Here is a 14,491-nt window from a genome sequence, read left to right as displayed (position 1 = left end):
CTCTTGCTATTCATATAAACAGCAAAGAGGAAGTCTTTTTTTTTTTTTTGGAGTGTTGCACATTGATATTTATCAGCTGGCAAGGGTGATAAATTACATAAAAATGACCAAAAAGGAAGTATGACTTAGGTGCAGTGTGATGCAGGGAAAAGAACGCCGGACTGAAAGTCCGGGTGCCTAGGTGTCACCCCCAGCCCTGGTGCGCTGGCCGCACATGTGGGGGCAGGTCCCTCCCTCTCGGCGGGTCTGGACCGAGTGAGCCCATCAGCTGCTCCACACATTAGTCCGATCGCCCTGAACGAACACTAGGAGAGGCTGCCTACACAAAAGAGCAAACGCGTGTGTCCATCGATACCCTCGGGCATTCGGGGTCTTTATTGGTGCACCAGTGTTCTTCAGGAGATGCTCTGGTCCAAAGTAAGAAAACTCACTAGAAAAGCTCAAGATGCTTTTTAAAAGCTTGCAGGTGAGACATACTTCCTGACAAAAGTGATGAAGCAGCAAAACCAGCAGGCCCTGGAGTCCCTGCACCCAAGCCCTTTCTGAATAAAGCAGGTCAGAGAAATCCAGAGTTCCTGCCTGGTGCAGCTCAGCTTCAGGCCCAGACGAGGGGCGAGCTAGCTCCAGGCCGTTCGGCAGGAAGAGGGTTTGGCAGGAGGTGTGGGGAGTGACGTCTGGGATTGAGGGGTATGTCACCCCACAGAAGTGAGTCAGGAAAGTGGGTGCCCAGAACAACCCCAGACACGGAGGAAAAACTAAGAGTGGGCATGGGAGGTTTTCTCCTCCTTCAAGGCCCCCCGCACGGCAGGAGACCCCACACTGAGGCTAACCTGCACGACCGCCGGCACAGAGCCTTAGTCACCCCAGTCTCCTGTGCTTCCAGAGGGGCAGCGCTGCTAACACTTTATCAAGATAAGGTAATGGAGGTCTCACGACTTCTCACCACATTGTTTCATCAGAAAAATCAGCATTTCATCCAAAATTGGCATCTCCAGGGTTCACAAATTGCCAAGAAGCAGGTTTCTTGGAACTTCTGCCAAAATGCAAAACCCCAGCCATAGCTCCCATAACCCTGCCGTTTGACTAACACCATCCACCTCCAGAATATTTAAGGTCAATCTTAGATGGTCTCAGATCAACCCAATAGAAAAATGGGCAAAAAAGAGAGAGAGTTCAAAGAGAAAGAAGTCCATTTGGTCAATGATATATGAGAAAACATTCAATCCTATTCATAATTTAAGACACACAAATCAAAGGAGGCCTATCAGTTGGTCCAAAATCAAAGCATTTTATAAAAACCCAAGGGTTGGTAAGAAAGGGGGAAAAACAAATGCTCATCACTCATTGCTGGTGGGGTCACAAACAGGGTAAGCATTGCAGAAATATCTGTCACTTTTTTGCACAGACTGGCAAACCCCAGCAATTCTGCTATAAAATCCATGTATAAAATGGTAATCACCACGTTGATTATAACAGGGAAAATTAGAAACAAATGCCTGTAGGACTTTGGTAAGTAAATTATGGGCCAGCCACACCGTATAGCTGAGTATCATGAAGGTATTAAAACAAAAAAGGGAGAGGGAAATACTGTCCACAAATGCTGACATGAAAAGGTATATATGTTGCATGAAAAAAAGTACAAAAAATATTTCAATTATGAACCCAGTTTTAAGAATTACATTTATGTATATTCTGATATGCACAAAAAAATTCTGGTTAACACACCAAACAAGGTTCACAGGCTCACCCTAGAACCAGGTCTGGGGACGGGGAGGAGGACCCTTCACTTTTCATCATAAATATTTCCACAGTATTGGTTTCTGGGTTTTGTTTTTATACGTGCAGGTATGACTCTAGCATTAATTTTTAATGACCTCAGAGAACTGGGTAAGGGATGGAAAACTCTGGCCTGCTCAGTGTCGGGGTCTCCCTGTCACGGAGACAGGAGCATGTGATGGGGGAGGGAACTCCTGCTTTGGTCAGGAAGGTCAGATGGGTGACCGCTCCTCCAGTGCTGGGATTTTGCAACACTTGGATCTTATAATCCCATGTGATGAGTGTTCTCAGGCCCCTGCCAAGGAGCACAAAAGGCACTGGCAGTAGGGGATGAAGGTGTCTCAACTGCAATGTGGCCAATGTGCTGGGCAAAAGAGACCCCAATCCCCTGGCTCTTAACTGCGTAACTCATTACTCAGAGCACAGGGTGTTGCAGCCTCTCTTTACACACCTGCCAGGGCCCGCCCTCCAGGTGTGTGACTTGGTCAAAAAGAAAGCCCTGCTTTTGTGACTCCGACTTCTGCGGGACCCCTGCCCACTCCAACCAGCAACTCACGGCGGGACTAACTAGCACCTGGATGCTCAAGCGGTGCAGCCTACAGCTCAAGGGGTAAGGATGCGGGCTCTGGAGGCGGACGGCTGGTGTTCATCCCCCAGCTCCACCACCCACTAACCCATGACCATGAGCAAGTTACTAATCTCTGGGCATCTCGTTTCGTATCTATAAAACGGGTGGCAGATACCAACAGCGCCCACCTGGTAGGATCACCGTGAGGTGGCACACGTGTAAAGCACTTCTCCAAGTGCAGAGCTGGACTGTGAATTAAGGCTGCAGCCTGCCAGTGCTTTGTATATGCCAATTATTTAAACTGCACCTTCCCAAACAGACAAGGGCAAAGAATACCATTGGTTAAAATCAACACAGTAATATCAGATGGGTATGCTTAGATTCCAGTTGGCTGGGAATACATTTCCATTTTGTCCAAAAACCTGAGCCCAAAGGCAACCCCAAGACTGGGCCGCTTTGGGGATGATGCAGGGTTCACCGGCAGGAAATTCCCTAGCCAAAGCGGCCGTGGGGGGCTTCCCTTGCTGGTGCCCAGTTATCCCATGACCCTCGCTGCTTGTCTTGTCCTTTGTAAACCAGAGGTGTGTGCCTAGTGAGACCAGTGAATGCAGAGGAAGATTTCACCAAAAAGAAAGAACACGTGTGTGCAAGGAGACACCGGGCCTTCTGAGAACAAGGCACCTGGCGTCAGCACGCTGGTCTGCGCCCCCAGAGACCCGGGCCAGCCGTGTGTCTTGAATGCAGGGCCCGTAGTCGGCCTTGTGAGCAAACAGACAGTCGATGCATAGCCCTGACTCTGCTCTAACAGCCCACAGCTTTTTTCTGGAAAGCCCAGCATTCAAGCACTAGCAAAAAGTTCTAGGTGGTTGTGAGAATCGCAAACCTGATCAGTGGGTTGAGAGATGCAGTTATGATCACCAGTGTGGAAAAGCGCCTCTCCAGATGGAGCCCCATCCACTGGCTCCCACTGGGCCTCCAGCTGGACAATGGACATGGCACAACCACCCTGGGCCAACCCCTGCCCCACGCAGGCCCCCCCAACACACCAGGCACTCTGTCCCACACACCTCTCTGCCCCCCACCCCACCGAGCTCACTCACACACACACACAACACAGCTAAAACAAGTTTCACAAAACAAGACCTAACCTAAGATTAGTATGTCCTGGTCTGGTGTTTTCTTTTCTATTCTATTTCATTAAAAAATGACTATGGACCTACTACACTGATCTTCAGACCAGTGGGTCCCAAGCTGAGCGGTAAAAAACACAGACCCATGTCCAGACCCAGGGGTCCCCGCAGGCAGAAACTCAAATCCCTCAAAATATTCCAGCTGCTCATAACCCAGTCCCTACCCCAGCCCCAGATGCTGCTCACTTCTTGTTTGTTGAATAAAAGGGGGAGGGGGGAGACATGGGAAGAGGAAGAAGTAGGGGAGCACAGGAAAGTGGGGAGGACACAGGAAGGGGGGTCACATTCTCCCTGACAGCCCCCACCACGGGCAAGAGGCTCTCCCCGCCTCGTGGCTCAGGGCCCTGGTGCAGTCCCCACTCAGGAGCCCAGCCCAAGGCGTCCCCAAAGCTGGACCTGCTGCCACGAACAAAAGCAGGCATCGGGCCCCTGCTCTGTCTCTCGACCCTCCACTCACAGCTTAGAAAGCTCATATTTCAGGAAACAGCCATCAAATAGGCACTTGGAGTCATCTATACATTAAGAACGTGTCAAATCGTTGATGGGCTTGTTGCAGCTTTGCCCAAACTCTTTTCACAAATCCCATTCAGATTTTAAGTGAGTGGGCTTAGCCCGTAATGACCTGGGCCAGGGTTCAGTGAAATGTAACAGGTGGGACTCTGCCCCCGCCTCCCCAGGGAACTCGACCGACGCTGACACTGCCATCACTCAGTACGGCCTCATGCGTTCCTCATCACCCTGACAGCCCGGGGTGCTCACGCCTCGGTCACGCTGAGGAAGTTGGATGCAAACAGGTCAGACCACCAGCCTCAGTGTCCCAACCTGATCACCGTCTTCGAGGTGTTTCTCAAAATGCTCCAAGAGCCGCCCCAGCCAACAGGCCCACAGTCTTCGCCGATCCCCAGGGGCACACTTGCTAAATCAGTCCATCTCCTTCAGGGACACTTTAGACCTCAACCCCAGTAGAGAAAGGACCCAAGAGACGCCAACTCACAGTGTGAGAGGGGGTCCCACAGGGATGACTGACAGCCCAGAGACCAGTGTTAGGTAGGACTGTCCCAACCCTTTGAATAGCCCTCCTCACTGGCACCTAATGCTCCTCCCTTAAAGTAACAATGACCACAATGAGTCACTGACACCCCCTACTCTGTCCCGGGGCACTTGTAGATCTCAGCTAACTTTGACAATAACTTGTGAGTGGGTGTGATTATCTCTTCATTTCAGAGATGAAGAAACCAACACTCAAGAGAATTTGTCTTTGGCCCAAGTTACAGTAAGTGCCAACTCAAAGCCAAGTTCTCTGCACCAGCCTGGGTTCCCAGAAGGCCATGGTGGCCTCGGGCCCTTTTTTGAAATATCTTTCCACCTCTCTGGTCCTGGGCCCTGAGTGCACCTGACTGGACAGAGGGCTGTCCCACAGGCTTCCTTCTAGCTAGGCTGGCCACCGCATCCCCTCCAGGGCAGACCTCGCCTCAGCCTTTCCGAGGTCCCCCCAGGACCAGGAGATCCATCAGTCCCTCACCTGAACCCCCAAGTTCTCTCCCGTGGAACAAGACTCAGCAGGTCTGCCCCCTGCAGCTGTTCTTTTCCAGAGAGCTAAGATTTTTGATGACTGAGACCTGGGATGGTGAATGCACTAGGGGATGGCCCCACAGCAAGCTGAGGCAAAACTGAGAAGAGCCCGGGGCCTCCAGACCCACTAAGTTCCAGTCGGGGGCTCTGTCCAGGCCTGGACCCCCAACACCACACGACCCGACACACAATCAGGCATAAAAGCTCAGAAACACACACCCATACACAAAAACACTGCATAATAAAACAGATACTGGCAAACATAAAGCACTATCAAAATACAGAACAGTAAGGCAAACTCAGATCTCCCAACATTTCTAGGGGGGAAGAAGCGTAAGTGTGCATTCATTTCTAGATCACTATACATTCCTCAGCTGCTTACTTTAATTCTTAAGACCCATATTATAGGACAGGCAATCAACAGTAAAGTTCACAACCACCACCCAGCACCCCTCCCATAAAAACGTTTTTTGTAAGTTCATCTTTCCAAAACACTCCTACTCTCCTGGGGAAACTACCAGCTTCTAAAAACGCTCCAGATCAAGACCACCAGTTGTTTCAGTCAAGCTTCCTGTTCGGTGGTCACACACTGGGTTGACATCTGCTTTCTTCAGCAACCACCCTCCACACAAATTATCAGCCAGTCAATCTAGACACACTCTAGCTCCACGGCACTCAAAGTTATTTCCAAAAAACTGCATCCTACATTTGCCGAGCCCTCTTCAAAATAAGATTATTCGCAGGGGTATCTGATGGAAGGCCTCGCACCCGTTAGGCTGTAGGAAAGGTGCACGGAGGCTGGCAGAGGGGGACCAGACTGTAATCTGAGAACCGGGATTCCAACCCGGGCTCAGCCTGCAGCCCAGCAGCTGTGTGACCTTGGGCACGTAAGTCAACCTCCCTGAGCATCAGTTTCCTCAACAACAAAGCAGAAATTCTAAACCCCGCCAAGGGAACAGTTTCGTAAAAGTCCCTAGCACTAACCTGAGGCTGCTCCCTGCCCAGGTATTACCCACCCATCCTCCCGGGGTGGAGCTGGTCCCTCCGTCCCGGGGTCCCGCGGCCGCCCCTCGAGTCCGCCAGGCCGGTCAAGGTCAGCCTTGCGGGAGAAGGCCCGAGGGATGCTCACGAGGCCGCGGGGCTCCCAGGCCTGTTTTTCCGCCTCCTTCCCCGAACCACTAGCCCCGAAAGGGCTGCGGGGACAGACGGCGGCCCCCGGGTGTCGGGTCGGCCCGCGCCCCCCGGCCAGCTCCGGCCTGGCCGCGCCCCGCCCCTCCCCTCCCCGCCGGGCCCAGCTGAGGCGGCGGCCCCTACCTCGGTGTCCGCTGGGGCTCCGCCCGGGCTCTGCGGGAGTCGACACCGGAGGCGGGCGGCGCGCAGGCTGCTGCTCACCGTGCGGCGCCGCGCGCGTGGCCGCCTTTGTATGCAAACACCCAGCCCGCCGCGCGCTCCCTGTCAGCGCGGCCCCGCCCCTGGGGGCGGGGCGAGCGGGGCGGGCCGGGGTGGCGGGGCGGCGTGAAGGGCCTCATGAGATGCAGGCAACCCGGCCGCTTTCAGGGCCCGCCCGGCCCTAGGCGGCGGAGATCTGTCGCAGGAAGTTCGACTTAGTTTTCCTGTGGGCTTGGGACCTTAGGCCATGTTTCTGATTTTCCTCTCCAAAGTCTTATATTTAATTCAACAGTTTAGATTGATATTTCCCGAACCGAGTGCAGTGGGCAGCCTGGTAAACCGACTCTTCCTGAGCTGTGGGATCTGGGCACGTCCCCGAACCTTTCCGACCCTCCCTTCCTTTCTTCAGCCACACCGAGGCCGCGGCAGCTGTGTTGGCCCTACTGAGACTTACACTTAGCTTCTCACCACGGGTCCACCTTTATCCGAAAGACCAAGCACCCCTGCGGCGTTCACTCGTTAAGCAAATACTTGTCAGGCTCTGCCCCAGCACTGGGACATGTAGCTCTGAACAAGAGAGACAGGTCCCTGCCCGCTTGGAGCTTCCGTTCTCCAGCAGGGAGACATGGAAAGGGACAGATAAATAAGGAACAAAATAATCTCTTGTGGCGAAATAATTTAGGTCAGATGATCAGAGGTGGTCACACTTGAACTGAAATCCTGGAGAGAAGAAACACTCAAGTCCTACAAAGATGTGGGAGGAGCCAGGGCTTTCTCGAGAGCAGAAACAGCAAGTGTAAAGGTCCTGAGGCAGCTCTCTGAGTGGTTAGAGCCATGGGGCAGCTGAGGACGGCAACAGGACCAAAGCTTTAGGGTCCTGCAGACCAAGGCAAGGAGTTTAAATATTCCAAGAAGAGGCTGAAACCTGGGAATCATGTGATCTAATTCACATTTTAAAGTCACTTATCGGCTATGTGGAAAATGGCCTGTAGGGGGAAGGAGTGGAAGCGAGCAGACAGGCTGCTACTGCTGGAAACCACAGCAAATGACGGTGGTTCGCGCTGATAGGAGGGTGGGAAGGGTGGTTCGGCCAAGTGGAAAGACTTCAGATATATTTTGAAGGTAAAATCCATGGGTTGGCAGATGGATGGTTCGGGTGGAGGTAGCGTAGAGTGAAAGAGGAGATCAAGGGTGAAATCTCCATTTCCAGCTTCCAGCTTGAAGAACGGAGGGACGCAGTGCTCTTTACTGAGATGCACAAGGAAGAGGGAAAATGCAGGCTTGGAAGGAAATTCAGGAGTGCAGTTCGGCTACTCTAAGTTTGAGATGCTTTCCAGCCATCCCTGAGATGTTGGAAAGGCATCTGGTGCCCTTTGGAGAAGTCTGCTAGGTCTAGATAAAAGTTTGGTGTCCTTGGCGCTTTCCCTGGTATCCCCACTCCTGCCATAACATCTAAACAAGGCCAGATTGGCAGGGAGAATTTTTTCCAACAAGCCACTAGAGAGGAACCCACTAGATCACATTTCAGTATAAGCTGAGTTGGGTTCACCAAAGCTCTTGCCCTGCTGATCCTGCCCTCTCTGGAGTCCCCCTGGGAGGGCCCCTTGCTGCAAAGTCTGAAACCAGGCAGTCACCCAGCTGTGACTCAGCCAGGAGAGCTGAGGTGATCCCCTGAGCCAATCCCTGGACCTGCTGCTTTCAGCTCAACTCGGAAGAGAAGGAACCACAGTGATGAGTAAACTTGCTCCAGCCGCTGGAGGAGGAAGGAGGGAGGAGTGATGCTAGAGCAAAGCAACATAAGCATCCTCAAGTCTAAAGACTCAGTTTCACAATCTGGAAAATGGGAGGCAAATGCTTAACACACAGTTCCACTTTGAGGATGGAAAAAGTAATCATGTAAAATACGTGGCTTTTGCTAACTTTAAAGATTTTTAAATTCTAGAACCCAATACATTGAGTGGCAATTCCCCGAAGGATGTGTTCAGCGTGTAGCCCAGCATTGGTATGGGGTGACCTGCATGCCCAGCTTCAAGACCCAGCAGGCTGCTGACTCCCTCCTAGGAGGGACACCCAGAGATTGCTGACTAAACAATTACAACTCCTCAACGGTCAGAACTTCTCTCTGCATATAAAAGCAATGAAAGAGAATGATCTAAACGGCCCTATACTAGCTGGAAACCTCCTGCCTTCTAGGCAGTGACAATAACTCTATTATCCTGGGAATTCTGAAATTTTCCAGATTGGCTACCTACACAATTGAAAGGGCTCTGCAAGTGGGAGGGGAGGCAGAAAGGGTGACCGTCCCTCTTCACGGGAGCCCCATGAGACAATACAGGTAGGTGTGCAATTGACAGGTCTCCTGAAAGCCCTGGGCGGTGACATCAGTGGTGAGCTCTGTAGATGCCCTGAGCAGAAAGGATAGCAAAGAAAAAAAAAACAATGAATTATTCCCCCAGAGGGCTGCACTTTAATCTCATTGCCTGACTTGGGCTCCTTGGAAGGGAGGGTGCAAGGCCAGCCCTGGGCTGTAGACCTCATGACTTCAGCAGGATACTCCCTGGCTCAAGGCCTCAAGAGTGAGATGGGAACCAGGGACCACCTGGCCCTGCCTCACTCCCTCAGAGGGCAGAGCACAGAGCAGCGTGGAAATCTATCAGTGATGGAGTGCGTTCCCTGGGTGCTGGTGGGTAGGCTAACCAAAGCAAGTTTCTTGGGAGAAGAGGCAGGTATGAGACATTCTGGGTTCCACAGGAGGGGAGGAGGAGGAGAAGGGAAGGTAAACCAAGGGGAGCAAATGTCTGGAACCAAAGCACAGAGGGCCCACCCCCAAATTTGGGAGAGGGTCAGATTAGGGCTGAGGCATCCAAGAGGACCAAAGAAGTCGCAAGGGGATAAAGGAGAGTGGGTGACAGTTGGTCACAGCTGCATCTTGAAGGCCACACCACCCTAATTGACCCTAACAGATACATGAATTAGACGGCATTGTGCGCCCTCCCCTGGGCCACGTGCTGGGGGCAATCCAAGATTCCTGGGGCCCGTGCGCATGGTGCAGCCATGAAGCAAGGAAAACCTCCGGGTTCAGAGCAGAGAGGGATGTACCGCAGCCCCACTGGCCGGTGGGAGTAGCTGTCATTTAACTGCCTCTGGGCCTCAGAGAACCAAGCCTCCCTCCTCTAAGGTTTACTCAGAACAACAGAGAATTTCTCCCTCCGCCACCCTGCACATCTGAGCTAACAAGACCAACAGCAGGGTGACAAGAACAGCAGAGAGAGAGAACAAATAATATGCAAAGGGACCCTCTCACAGGTCCAGCGCAAAGGGAGGATCTAAAGCTGAGAGTCACGTAGGTCTTTCTCGGGCAAACTCATCTCTACCCTAAAACACAAGGTGTTCCCACAGGAGTCTGAAGGGTTTGGGGCACTGAGGGTAACCACAGCAATAATGAACCAGAAACCTGGCCAACTTCCACCCAGGTTAACTCACACCCCAACTCAGAAGGCCTGCCAGGGGGAAAAGGGGGTCCATGTCTAGAGATAAAAACAGTTTGTCTAAGTTTCTACAGTTCTACCAAGATGTCCAGCTTTCAAGAAGAAATTTGGAGGCAAATGAAGAGGCAAGATGACATCCTTGCAGGACAGCAATCACAAGAAACAGACTGAGATGTGACCCAGATGATGGAACTCTCTGACATGCATTTTTAAAAACCTGATTAATAGGTTAAAGTCTCTCATTGCATAAGGTACACAATACGCAAAATCCAATGAGTAATTTCACTGAGAAACAGAAACTAGAAGAATCCAAAGAAAATGCTAGAAATGGAATATATAGTAATGAATATCTCCAGCAGGCGCATCCATAGACTCAACATAAAGAATAAAGAAAGAATCAGGGAAGCTGAACCAAGGTAATTAGGAACCACCTAAACTAAAACACAAAGAGGGAAAAAGAATGAGGGAGGTGAAAAAAAGAACTGCGCATCTAAGAGCTGTGGGTTAATATCAAACAGTCTAGCATTCATGTAGTGGAATCCCAGAAGAAGAGCATGAGATAGCTGGGCAGAAGAAATATTTAAAGAAATAATGACCCAGAATTTTCCAAAATTAGTGACAGACACAAAACCACAGATCCAAGAGTCTCAAAGAACACCAAGCAATCAAGCAGGGTAAATATTCACACACACACACACACACACACACACACTCTGAGGCACACGCAGGTACACAGGCATATCACATCTCAGTTACTGAAAATAAAAGCAAAGAGGAAGTCTCAAAGTCAGCCCGAGAAAAGACAAATTACACAGAGGAACAAGATAAGAATTATAGCAGACTTCTCATCAGAAACCATGCAAGAGAGCCAGTGAGTAAATATTGTGGACTTTGTGAATGATGTGGTCTCTGTTGAAACTAATTTCTCCCATCAGAGCACAAAAACAGCTATGGACGACAGGTAAACAAATGGGCATGACTTTGTCAATAAAACTTTATTTATAAAAACAGGTGTTAGACCATATGACATAGTTTATCAGTCCTGGATCTAAACCAAAATCATGGCAATGCTCTGTGTGTCAGTAGCATATATGAAAATAAAATCACAAAAGATGGGAGGGGAGATAGGAGTGTACTGTTACAAGGTCCTTCCCCTACACATTGTATTATTTTTGAATAAATTCTAATTAAAGATGTAAATTGTAAGCATTTGAGAACTCACTAAAAAAATTAAGAACTATAAATAATAAGTCAATTAGGAAATAGAATGGAATCACAAAAAAGTATTCAAGTAAAGCCATTGAAGGCAGAAAATGAGGAGAAAAAACAAAGAACATATGGCACAAATAGAAAACAGCTAGTAAGATGGTAGATTTAAATCAGCCATATCAAAAAAAAAAAAAAATCCCATGAAGTAGACCAGTTAAACCCATACGGGTTTGTTGAGTGGTTAATATGGGAAAGCAGGCTGAGACCAACACATCACGGCCACTAATGGCAGCCTAGTGAGTTGATGCTTTAAACAGAAGGCCCTGATAGATAAATAAATAAACCTAATTACAAGGGGAGACGGTATATAGCTCAATGGTAGAGTGCGTGCTTAGCATGCACAAGGTCTGGGTTCAATCCCTACTACCTCCATTAAATAAATAGATAAATAGATAAATAAACGGAAGGCCCTCGAGAACCATTAAAAGCTTATAAGCAGGGAGTGAAAACCTATGAAATCTCCACTTTATGGAAGTGAATCTGGCCATGGTGGGCGGGCCATATAGGGTGGCGGGAAGGCTGGGCAGCAGACGACAACGGAGGTAGGCAGCTGCTGCAATGATCTAACTGTCCAGTTACAGGGTCAAGCGATGACCAGGTGTTGGTTGTCATGGAGAATGGATGAAGGAACATTGCCAAATTCATCAGTTTTTGAGTCAGTGAAAGTGCAAAGCTCCAGCGGTAACGCCGCGATCCCCACCCACACTCCAGGTGGGAAGTGGGCGGCACCTCTACAGGTGTGAAGTCCTGACCCCAAGCTGTGAAATGAGAGCCCTGGGAACGTCCCCGGAATCTAAGTCCTTCTTGGATGTAGAAAAACTGGTTTTTCTTTTGTTTCCACAGTCATCCATTAAAGAAGGCTAAAAAGACCCGGGAGAGAAGAAGTGCTTCAGGACCTGTGCTCCGGCTGGGGACTCAAGTGTAGACCCCTGTCTACACAAGCTGGCTATTCTGAGACATCTCTGACCACCACCCTATCCTGACTCAGAAACATAACAAAACCAAGGGGAAAACCCACCGTCTTAAAATCCCAATGAAATTGCGCTTGCTGTGAATATTTGTGTGCTGATTACCACTCGTGCCTCAGCTCTGTGGAATATACGAAGGGAAAGAGGGACCAGGACGGGGTTGGAGAGCAAAGGCAAACGTCCACCTATTTCACAGAGGTGCCGTGGGCTCTCCTGGGGTCCTGGTTTGGGAATCAAAGTTCCTGTCCCCACTGCCTCATTCTTCTAAAGGGAATTCGACCCTGGAGATTCCTGTTAGGCGCCAAATGCAGAACTCCCTGAAAATACGCTCAGTATCACATGCCGGCACATACATCGAAATGGCACTTCCCAGGTTAATAAGATAGAATATCGGAAAAATCATTTGGATACATTAGAATTTAACAAAAATGCCCCATCCTGTATCATTCTTAACTCCACAAGAAGGCAATCAATGACCTGGAACAGACAAGGAGACTGTCTAACAGCTCAGAGCAAACCCATTAACAGAAGGTAGAATCCAGACTCAGAGTTTTGTGACAGGGCTCTGGTGTCCCCAAATGTCAGTCACCGATTCCATTCTGCAGTGAGTTCGGTGCCTGAGAAGCCAGCACAGGAGACAGTTTGACGTACTGATGCGGGCGGCCAACGGTATGCTCCACCCTCCCTCCCGCCATTCACCTTTGCCACCGGAAGAAAGGCTCGTCTTCCCCATTTGGAGAGCATATTGGCAGAACCCCATCCAACTCCCACTGACTTCACAAGGAGGTTCCTGCTCCTGGGATCACTGGTCTCCTGGATGATTTTCTTCTTTCTCCTAGTTTTCTAGACCCCAGCAGGCTGGGCCACCACTTACTGGCTGTTGTTAAGACTAGCATGGCTACCCCCAACCCCACCCTGTCTTGCCCGTCTCTCTCTTTCCTCCTGATCTTGCCCCTCAACCCACCTCCTCCCCTCCCATTTACTCTCCTTCTCCCTCATCCTTTCATCTGCGCCCTCTGCAGACTCCGCTAAAAGCTCATTGTTGGGTGGCAGGATTGTGATGACCTCACAGAGGTTATGATGTCAGCGTCTAGGTGACGCGCAGAGGAGGAGGGAGAGAGAAGAGGTGAGCTAGGGCTAAGCAAGGCTTCTGCGTGAAGCTGGCTGGAGACCAGCGCTGGACTCAGGACAGAACCTGGTCCACGCTGGGGCTGAGCAGAAGCTGGGCGCACAGCATGACCAAATCCTATTCATGACATCGGATTTTGCCTTGCTGATTTCTGAATTCACAGCAAGCTACTGAGAAGGGACATTTAATTCAGAAAGCTGCACTCCAACAAACTGAGAAAGCACTGAGGGTGGAAATGGCCTTATCCATTTGTTACAGAGCACGGAAATTTGGTGTTATATACTAAGCGTGCCATTAAGAGATTTCTGAACTAGACATGGCTGCAGAAAGAGCTTCAGTTCCAAGGAATTTAAGCTCTACAAGACCTCTATAAAATGCTTAAGTCATAGACAAAAATGATGAATAATTATAAGATATGGTTGTTGAACTATTGTCCAATTAACTAAAAATAGTTTTTAAATGGTGATAAACTGGAAAGCTATTACACAGTCAGAATGGAATCCTTTAAAATATGACAATATTGCTACACGAGCATCAGACATCTTCAGGTGTGACCCTGTGAACCCAAACTTTTAGTTGACTATCTAGGACCATCTTGTGCCCCGCTCTGCCCAGGCTGTATGCAGAATGAGAGTTGGGCTGTTTTCTCATGCTGAAGCCATTTCCTTAGGCACGACCAGAGAGCCCACCACCGAATGTCACACACCAGAGTAGGAGGGAAAACTCAGGAATCCTGGTTCACAAACCATGGGCCTTCGTGTTCTTTGGGAAAATTGAGAGTTAGAGCCAGAGGCACACAACTGCTTCCCCCTTCCCACGTCTCCTTTGGATGGTGCTTTCAAATCTTGATGGAAAAGTCCTATTTGTAAGACAAGTTCTTACAGGGAAGAGACTTCTTCTTTCGTCTTTAGCTCCCTGTAGCTTGGATAGATTTGTGGTTACTGGAGAGCCCGAAAAAGGATGTTCTCATGTTAAAAGGCTGGGCAGTCGGTTCTGGTAACTGCATGGGATTTGTACGTTGCTCTGTTGACTTGTCATTTGGCCAACACGGCACCGTTCAGTAAATCATGTGCACATCTGGCACATTCTGTCCTGTATACGAGAATGCAATTGGAAGCAGCAGTACCGAAAATACCTGCAAG

At 49.8% G+C, this 14,491-nt stretch overlaps 1 protein-coding gene across 8 annotated transcripts in view; it reads right to left on the bottom strand.

Moving 5' to 3' along the window:
- LPIN1 (lipin 1) overlaps nt 1–14,491 on the bottom strand; it is a 113,561-nt gene that overhangs the window by 58,859 nt on the left and 40,211 nt on the right. Inside the window, exon 1 of one of the 8 annotated variants that reach the window (XM_032497048.1) lies at nt 6,421–6,575. The exons of the other annotated variants lie outside the window; for them this stretch is intronic. The gene's annotated coding sequence lies outside the window, so the exon portion shown is untranslated. Of the gene's footprint in view, nt 1–6,420; nt 6,576–14,491 lie in introns of those variants that run through there. 8 annotated transcript variants of the gene reach the window in all.

Source organism: Camelus ferus, chromosome 15 (assembly GCF_009834535.1).
Source record: "Camelus ferus isolate YT-003-E chromosome 15, BCGSAC_Cfer_1.0, whole genome shotgun sequence".
Taxonomy (NCBI): Eukaryota; Metazoa; Chordata; class Mammalia; order Artiodactyla; family Camelidae; genus Camelus; species Camelus ferus.
Note: the sequence above shows the minus strand (reverse complement) of the source record. Positions and strands in the feature narration are given on the sequence as shown.